Raw genomic sequence first — 10,272 nt, forward strand, 5'->3', positions numbered from 1 at the left:
GAGGCTCTGGCCAAGTTTTTACTTTTAACTCCAAGAGGGAGTATTTATGCTCGATAGTGGATTCATGCTCGCATTGACACCAGGACGATGACGAAAGTTCTAAGGTTGTGTTGTGTCGTTGCCACTAGGGATAAAACATTGGCGCTATGTCCGAGGATGTAGTTGTTGATTACATTACGCACCATACTTAATGCAATTGTCCGTTGCTTTGCAACTTAATACTGGAGGGGGTTCGGATGATAACCCGAAGGTGGACTTTTTAGGCATAGATGCGGTTGGATGGCGGTCTATGTACTTTGTCGTAATGCCCAATTAAATCTCACTATACTTATCATGTCATGTATGTGCATTGTTATGCCCTCTCTATTTGTCAATTGCCCGATCGTAATTTGTTCACCCAACATGCTTTTATCTTATGGGAGAGACACCTCTAGTGAACCGTGGACCCCGGTCCATTCTTTTAATACTCGAAATACAAATCTCGCTGCAATACTTGTTTTATCGTTTTCTCTCGCAAACAATCATCTTCCACACAATACGGTTAATCCTTTGTTACAGCAAGCCGGTGAGATTGACAACCTCACTTGTTTCGTTGGGGCAAAGTACTTTGGTTGTGTTGTGCAGGTTCCACGTTGGCGCCGGAATCTGCGGTGTTGCGCCGCACTACATCCCGCCGCCATCAACCTTCAACGTGCTTCTTGAATCCTACTGGTTCGATTAAACCTTGGTTTCTAACTGAGGGAAACTTGCCGCTGTGCGCATCACACCTTCCTCTTGGGGTTCCCAACGGACGTGTCAACTACACACATCAAGCAAATTTCTGGCGCCGTTGCCGGGGAGATCAAGACACGCTGCAAGGGGAGTCTCCACTTCTCAATCTCTTTACTTTGTTTTTGTCTTGCTTTATTTTATTTACTACTTTGTTTGCTGCATTATATCAAAACACAAAAAAATTAATTGCTAGCTTTACTTTATTTGCTGTCTTGTTTGCCATATCAAAAACACAAAAAAATTAGTTTACTTGCATTTACTTTATCTAGTTTGCTTTATTTACTACTGCTAAAATGGCTACCCCTGAAAATACTAAGTTGTGTGACTTCACTAGCACAAATAACAATGATTTCCTATGCACACCTATTGCTCCACCTGCTACTACAGCAGAATTCTTTGAAATTAAACCTGCTTTACTTAATCTTGTCATGAGAGAGCAATTTTCTGGTGTTAGTTCTGATGATGCTGCTGCCCATCTCAATAACTTTGTTGAACTATGTGAAATGCAAAAATATAAAGATGTAGATGGTGATATTATAAAATTAAAATTGTTTCCTTTCTCATTAAGAGGAAGAGCTAAAGATTGGTTGCTATCTCTTCCTAAGAATAGTATTGATTCATGGACTAAATGCAAGGATGCTTTTATTGGTAGATATTATCCCCCTGCTAAAATTATATCCTTGAGGAGTAGCATAATGAATTTTAAACAATTGGATAATGAACATGTTGCTCAAGCTTGGGAAAGAATGAAATCTCTGGTTAAAAATTGCCCAACCCATGGACTGACTACTTGGATGATCATCCAAACCTTCTATGCAGGACTAAATTTTTCTTCGCGGAATTTATTGGATTCAGCTGCTGGAGGTACCTTTATGTCCATCACTCTTGGTGAAGCAACAAAGCTTCTTGATAATATGATGGTTTATTACTCTGAATGGCACACGGAAAGAGCTCCACAAGGTAAGAAGGTAAATTCTGTTGAAGAATCCTCTTCCTTGAATGATAAGGTTGATGCTATTATGTCTATGCTTGCGAATGATAGGACTAATGTTGATCCTAATAATGTTCCATTAGATTCATTGGTTGCCCAAGAAGAACATGTTGATGTAAACTTCATTAAAAATAATAATTTCAACAACAATGCTTATCAGAACAATTCTAGTAATAACTATAGGCCATACCCTTATAATAATGGTAACGGTTATGCTAATTCTTATGGGAATTCTTACAACAATAATAGGAATACACCCCCTGGACTTGAGGCCATGCTTAAAGAATTTATTAGTACACAAACTGCCTTTAACAAATCTGTTGAGGAAAAGCTCAATAAAATTGATATTCTTGTTTCTAGAGTTGATAGTCTTGCCTCCGATGTTGATCTTTTGAAATCGAAAGTTATGCCTAATAGGGATATTGAAAATAAAATTGTTACTACAGCAAATGCCATCCAAGTTAGAATTAATGAGAATATAAGATTAATGGCTGAACTGCGTGCTAGGTGGGATAGAGAAGAAAATGAAAAACTAGCTAAAAAGGAAAATGTAGCTAAAGTTTGGACTATTACCACCACTAGCAATGCTAATGATTCATATGTTGCTGCACCTCCTACTATCAATGGTAAAATAATTGGTGTTAGCAATGCTTCTACTCCTAGTGCAAAGCGCGCAAATTACCCGAAACCGCTAAAACCGCTGAAACCGCTCTGTGATAAAACTGCTGAAATTTTTTCCAACCTTGGGGATGATAATCCCATTGCTTTAGATTGTAATGATTTAGATTTTGATGATTGCCACATCTCTGAAGTTATAAAGTTCTTGCAAAAACTTGCTAAGAGTCCCAACGCTAGTGCTATAAATTTGGCTTTCACAAAACATATTACAAATGCTCTCATAAAAGCTAGAGAAGAGAAACTAAAACTTGAAACTTCTATTCCTAGGAAGCTAGAGGATGGTTGGGAGCCTATCATTAAAATGAGAGTCAAAGATTTTGATTGTAATGCCTTATGTGATCTTGGTGCAAGTATTTCTGTTATGCCTAAAAAAGTCTATGATATGCTTGACTTGCCACCATTGAAAAACTGTTATTTGGATGTTAATCTTGCTGATAATGCTAAAAAGAAACCTTTGGGGAAAGTTGATAATGTTCATATTATGGTTAACAATAACCTTGTCCCCGTTGATTTTGTTGTCTTGGATATTGAATGCAATGCATCTTGCCCCATTATATTGGGAAGACCTTTTCTTCGAACCGTTGGTGCTACTATTGATATGAAGGAAGGTAATATTAAATATCAATTTCCTCTCATGAAAGGTATGGAACACTTCCCTAGAAAGAGAATGAAGTTATCTTATGATTCTATTATTAGAACAAATTATGATGTTGATGCTTCATCTCTCGATGTTACTTGAGTTACACTTTCTGCGCCTAGCTGAAAGGCGTTAAAGAAAAGCGCTTATGGGAGACAACCCATGTTTTTACTCCAGTATTTTTGTTTTATATTTGTGTCTTGGAAGTTGTTTACTACTGTAGCAACCTCTCCTTATCTTAGTTTTATGTTTTGTTGTGCCAAGTAAAGTCTTTGATAGAAAAGTAAGTACTAGATTTGGATTACTGCGCAGTTCCAGATTTCTTTGCTGTCACGAATCTGGGTCTATCTCCCTGTAGGTAGCTCAGAAAATTAAGCCAATTTACGAGCATGATCCTCAGATATGTACGCAACTTTCATTAAATTTGAGCATTTTCGTTTGAGCAAGTCTGGTGGCCTAATAAAATCCATCTTTACGGACTGTTCTGTTTTGACAGATTCTGTCTTTTATTTCGCATTGCCTCTTTTGCTATGTTGGATGAATTCCTTTGATCCATTAATGTCCAGTAGCTTTATGCAATGTCCAGAAGTGTTAAGAATGATTGTGTCACCTCTGAACATGTGAATTTTTATTATGCACTAACCCTCTAATGAGTTGTTTCGAGTTTGGTGTGGAGGAAGTTTTCAAGGATCAAGAGAGGAGTATGATGCAATATGATCAAGGAGAGTGAAAGCTCTAAGCTTGGGGATGCCCCGGTGGTTCACCCCTGCATATATTAAGAAGACTCAAGCGTCTAAGCTTGGGGATGCCCAAGGCATCCCCTTCTTCATCGACAACATTATCGAGGTTCCTCCCCCGAAACTATATTTTTATTCCGTCACATCTTATGCACTTTGCTTGGAGCGTCGGTTTGTTTTTGTTTTTTGTTTTGTTTGAATAAAATGGATCCTAGCATTCACTTTATGGGAGAGAGACACGCTCCGCTGTAGCATATGGACAAATATGTCCTTAGGCTCTACTCATAGTATTCATGGCGAAGTTTCTTCTTCGTTAAATTGTTATATGGTTGGAATTGGAAAATGATACATGTAGTAACTCTAAAATGTCTTGGATAATTTGATACTTGGCAATTGTTGTGCTCATGTTTAAGCTCTTGCATCATATACTTTGCACCCATTAATGAAGAAATACTTAGAGCTTGTTAATTTGGTTTGCATATTTGGTTTCTCTAAAGTCTAGATAACATCTAGTATTGAGTTTTGAACAACAAGGAAGACGGTATGGAGTCTTATAATGTTTACCATATGTCTTTTATGTGAGTTTTGCTGTGCCGTTCATCCTTGTGTTTGTTTCAAATAACCTTGCTAGCCTAAACCTTGTATCGAGAGGGAATACTTCTCATGCATCCAAAATACTTGAGCCAACCACTATGCCATTTGTGTCCACCATACCTACCTACTACATGGTATTTATCCGCAATTCCAAAGTAAATTGCTTGAGTGCTACCTTTAAAATTCCATCATTCACCTTTGCAATATATAGCTCATGGGACAAATAGCTTAAAAACTATTGTGGTATTGAATATGTACTTATGCACTTTATCTCTTATTAAGTTGCTTGTTGTGCGATAACCATGCTTCGGGGACGCCATCAACTATTCTTTGTTGAATATCATGTGAGTTGCTATGCATGTCCGTCTTGTCCGAAGCAAGAGAGATCTACCACCTTCATGGTTGGAGCATGCATATTGTTAGAGAAGAACTTTGGGCCGCTAACTAAAGCCATGATTCATGGTGGAAGTTTCAGTTTGGACATATATCCTCAATCTCATATGAGAATAATAATTGTTGCCACATGCCTATGCATTAAAGAGGAGTCCATTATCTGTTGTCCATGTTGTCCCGGTATGGATGTCTAAGTTGAGAATAATCAAATGCGAGAAATCCAAAATGCGAGCTTTCTCCTTAGACCTTTGTACAAGCGGCATGGAGGTACCCCATTGTGACACTTGGTCAAAACATGTGCATTGCAAAGATCCGGTAGTCCAAGTTAATTAGGACAAGGTGCGGGCACTATTAGTATACTATGCATGAGACTTGCAACTTGTAAGATATAATGTACATAACTCATATGCTTTATTACTACCGTTGACAAAATTGTTTCATGTTTTCAAAATAAAAGCTCTAGCACAAATATAGCAATCGATGCTTTCCTCTTTGAAGGACCATTCTCTTTACTTTTATGTTGAGTCAGTTCACCTATTTCTCTCCACCTCAAGAAGCAAACACTTGTGATTAACTGTGCATTGATTCCTACATATTTGCATATTGTGCTTGTTATATTACTCTATGTTGACAATTATCCATGAGATATACATGTTACAAGTTGAAAGCAACTGCTGAAACTTAATCTTCCTTTGTGTTGCTTCAATACCTTTACTTTGATTTATTGCTTTATGAGTTAACTCTTATGCAAGACTTATTAATACTTGTCTTGAAGTATTATTCATGAAAAGTCTTTGCTTTATGATTCACTTGTTTACTCATGTCATTACCATTGTTTTGATCGCTGCATTCACTACATATGTTTACAAATAGTATGATCAAGGTTATGATGGCATATCACTTCAGAAATTATCTTTGTTATCGTTTTACCTCGCTCGGGACGAGCGTAACTAAGCTTGGGGATGCTTGATACGTCTCCGACGTATCGATAATTTCTTATGTTCTATGCCATATTATTGATGATACCTACATGTTTTATGCACACTTTATGTCATATTCGTGCATTTTCCGGAACTAACCTATTAACAAGATGCCGAAGTGCCAGCTTCCGTTTTCTCGCTGTTTTTGGTTTCGTAAATCCTAGTAACGAAATATTCTCGAATTGGACGAAATGAAGACCCAGGGGCCTATTTTTCCACTGAGCTTCCGGAAGACCGAAGAACATACGAAGTGGGGCCACGAGGTGGCGACACCACGTGGCGGCGCGGCCAAGGGGGCCCGCGCCGCCCTATGGTGTGGCCCCTCGTCCGGCCCCCGACTCGCCCTTCCGCCTACTTAAAGCCTCCGTCGCGAAACCCCCGATAAGAAAAACCACGATACGGAAAACCTCACCGAGACGCCGCCGCCGCCGATCCCATCTCGGGGGATTCTCGGAGATCTCCTCCGCACCCCGCCGGAGAGGGGATTCATCTCCCGGAGGACTCTACACCGCCATGGTCGTCTCCGGAGTGATGAGTGAGTAGTTCACCCCCGGACTATGGGTCCATAGCAGTAGCTAGATGGTTGTCTTCTCCTCATTGTGCTTCATTGTTGGATCTTGTGAGCTGCCTAACATGATCAAGATCATCTATCCGTAATTCTATATGTTGTGTTTGTCGGGATCCGATGGATAGAGAATACCATGTCATGTTAATTATCAAGTTATTACATATGTGTTGTTTATGATCTTGCATGCTCTCCGTTTCTAGTAGAGGCTTTGGCCAAGTTTTTACTTTTAACTCCAAGAGGGAGTATTTATGCTCGATAGTGGGTTCATGCCTGCATTGACACCGGACAAGTGATGCAAAGTTCTAAGGTTGTGTTGTGCTGTTGCCACTAGGGATAAAACATTGGCGCTATGTCCGAGGATGTAGTTGTTGATTACATTACGCACCATACTTAATGCAATTGTCCGTTGCTTTGCAACTTAATACCGGAGGGGGTTCGGATGATAACCTCGAAGGTGGACTTTTTAGGCATAGATGCAGCTTGGATGGCGGTCTATGTACTTTGTCGTAATGCCCAATTAAATCTCACTATACTTATCATGTCATGTATGTGCATTGTTATGCCCTCTCTATTTGTCAATTGCCCGACCGTAATTTGTTCACCCAACATGCTTTTATCTTATGGGAGAGACACCTCTAGTGAACTCGTGGACCCCGGTCCATTCTTTTAATACTCGAAATACAAATCTGCTGCAATACTTGTTTTACTCGTTTTCTCTCGCAAACAATCATCTTCCACACAATACGGTTAATCCTTTGTTACAGCAAGCCGGTGAGATTGACAACCTCACTGCTTCGTTGGGGCAAAGTACTTTGGTTGTGTTGTGCAGGTTCCACGTTGGCGCCGGAATCTCTGGTGTTGCGCCGCACTACATCCCGCCGCCATCAACCTTCAACGTGCTTCTTGACTCCTACTGGTTCGATTAAACCTTGGTTTCTAACTGAGGGAAACTTGCCGCTGTGCGCATCACACCTTCCTCTTGGGGTTCCCAACGGACGTGTCAACTACACGCATCACTCTGCGCCCGGCCTCACGTCCTCAGAATCCCGGCCAGCTACAGCAGCGCAGCATGGTGAGCTGCATGGCTCACTGCATGCACAGCAGCATTTGCTACTGCGTGACGAGCAGCACATGCAAGGAACTTCTCCGCCCACTGGCCCGCTGCATGGCCCGCTGCAGCAGACACCAACAGGAGCAGACACGGAATCTTCATGCATGTTTACACCTGCCACAGATTCTTCACCTGCAGGGCCTGGTCGATCAGCTGATTCGTCCTCGATAATTTCTGTGTCAGCTCCAGCTTGCTCCAATGCAGGTTCTCCTTGCTCCACAGATACAGCAACGCCAGTGGTCACATTACCGCCTTCTGCTCCGCCTGCTGGACCTATGACACGTCGGCGACATGGTATACATCAGCCTAAAAAGCGCACTGATGGAACTGTTGCCTGGACTTGTGTTCTTACAGCTCATGCGGCACTGAAGCACACTCTTGAACCTCGTGATTACAAAGAGGCGCTTCGCACCTCACACTGGCGTGATGCTATGGAAACTGAATTTTCTGCTCTTCAAGCAAATAACACTTGGCGCTTGGTTCCTCCTGTTTCTGGTGTGAATCTCATTGACTCTCGATGGGTGTTCAAGGTGAAGCTTCATGCAGATGGTTCTATTGAGAGATACAAGGCGCGTCTTGTTGCAAAGGGGTACAAGCAGCGTTATGGTCTAGACTATGATGAGACCTTCAGTCCTGTGGTCAAGCCAGCTACTATTCGCCTATTGCTAGCCATGGCTCTCTCTCACAGATGGCATCTTCGTCAGCTTGATATTCAGAACGCCTTTCTCAATGGTTATTTGGATGAAGTGGTATATATGCGCCAGCCACCTGGTTTTGTTGATCCTGATAAGCCTGATCACTACTGCAAGCTCATTAGGTCACTATATGGACTGAAGCAAGCTCCTCGTGCGTGGCATGCACGTCTCAGCTCTGTGCTTGGGTCATTGGGATTCTCTCCTTCTGTGACTGATACGTCGTTGTTTGTTCTTCGGCGTTCTGGTATTACAGTCTATCTGCTGATTTATGTTGATGATATTATTGTTCTCAGTTCTACAGCTGCTGCTATTCCTAAGTTGATCAGTCAGCTTCGCTCTGAGTTCTCTGTCAAGGATCTGGGAGTTCTACATTATTTTTTGGGGATAGAGGTGTCCTCACCCTCCTCTGGCAGTCTTCTCCTTCGACAGCGTAAGTACGCACTTGAGCTTCTTGCTCGTGCTGGCATCTTGAAGTGTGCTCCTGTGACTACACCCATGGCATCTTCTGAGCGTCTTTGCAGTTCTGATGGTGATTTGCTCTCTTCTGAGGATGCTACCCAGTATCGTAGTCTTGTTGGTGGTCTTCAGTATCTAACTATGACACGACCTGATTTATCTTTTGTGGTGAACAAGGTGTGCCAGTATCTTCATGAGCCTCGCACATCACATTGGTCGGTTGTTAAGCGTATTCTTCGCTATGTTCGTTACACAGTTGATACTGGCCTGTTGTTTCGGTCCTCCTCCTCTACACTGCTTTCAGCCTTTTCAGATGCAGATTGGGCTCGCGATATGGATGACAGGCGATCCACGGGAGGGTATGCTATCTTCTATGGTGGTAATTTGATCGCCTGGAGTGCTCGCAAGCAGTCTACTGTCTCTCGGTCTAGTACAGAGTCTGAATACAAGGCTCTTGGTAATGCTACGGCTGAGCTTATTTGGGTACAGTCATTACTGAAGGAGCTTGGTGTTGCTCAAATTCAGCCTCCGATACTCTGGTGTGACAATATTGGTGCTACCTATCTGTCATCTAATCCAGTCTTTCATGCAAGGACAAAGCACATTGAAGTTGATTTTCACTTCGTCCGTGAGCGCGTGTCTCGGAAGCAACTGCAGATTCGGTTTATCTCATCGAACGACCAAGTTGCTGATATTTTTACTAAGCCTCTCTCTTTACCTTTGTATGAGCGTTGTAAGCGCAATCTCAATCTTTCCCTAGTTGAGATTGAGGGAGGGTGTTAGAATTAGACTTGTATACGTATCGTATACGTATTGTAAACCGTATAACTTACTATATATATGTGAAGATCCCTACCCGATGAGGCACATCGGGGTAGGCTCCAAACGTGTTTTTTCCTGGTTTCGTTCAAGGACTAAACTAGCCTTAACACAATGGGAGTGTTAAAAAGAGGGAGTGATTATTTTTCAGTCGACCGAAAACTAACTTCGTGCTCGATAGATGATGTCATTAAATCTCAGTTACAAATCATGTTTCTATTCGTAACTAGCATGAATCATGATGAAAATTAAATGTTGTATGAGCTAGGTGAGAACTAGCAAATCCAAAAAAAAAATCCACCTCTCTCCATCAACTTGGCTTTTGATTGAATTGGACAGGAATACAATACATTGTCCTACAAATTTTGTTTAAGAAGAAAAGCTACATTCACATTCACATTCACATTCACACGACTCATCAAGTTAGCTATCGGTTGTAAGGATCAGAAAAGAAAACTCGAGACATATCAAGAACTGCCTCAAAAATTCACATTCAAGCATTTTTGGGGAACAAACTGTAAAATAAAGTTTGCATCTCATTACGTCTCAGTCCGAATTCCCAGCTCTCCGATCCGACGGTTACCCTCCTCCCTGGGAAAATCACTGTGTACAGTGCCTGGGATCTGCAAGGACGATATGGACAGCGAAACCAGGTTGTCAGCTTGCGCCGCCGGACGCCATTACCAGATGCGAATTAGCCAGCGTACGTAGGCTTCTCCGGCTGATGTAGTGATGTGCCGCAGGACGAAAGCTCCGTATGTGCACCTGGTTCATCGACGTCGGAGGGCTCGATCGACGGCCGTACTGACGTGGGAGTCACCGTGCTTTCGAAGCTATCATCG

This window comes from Lolium rigidum, chromosome 1, assembly GCF_022539505.1.
Source record: "Lolium rigidum isolate FL_2022 chromosome 1, APGP_CSIRO_Lrig_0.1, whole genome shotgun sequence".
NCBI classification, from domain to species: Eukaryota; Viridiplantae; Streptophyta; class Magnoliopsida; order Poales; family Poaceae; genus Lolium; species Lolium rigidum.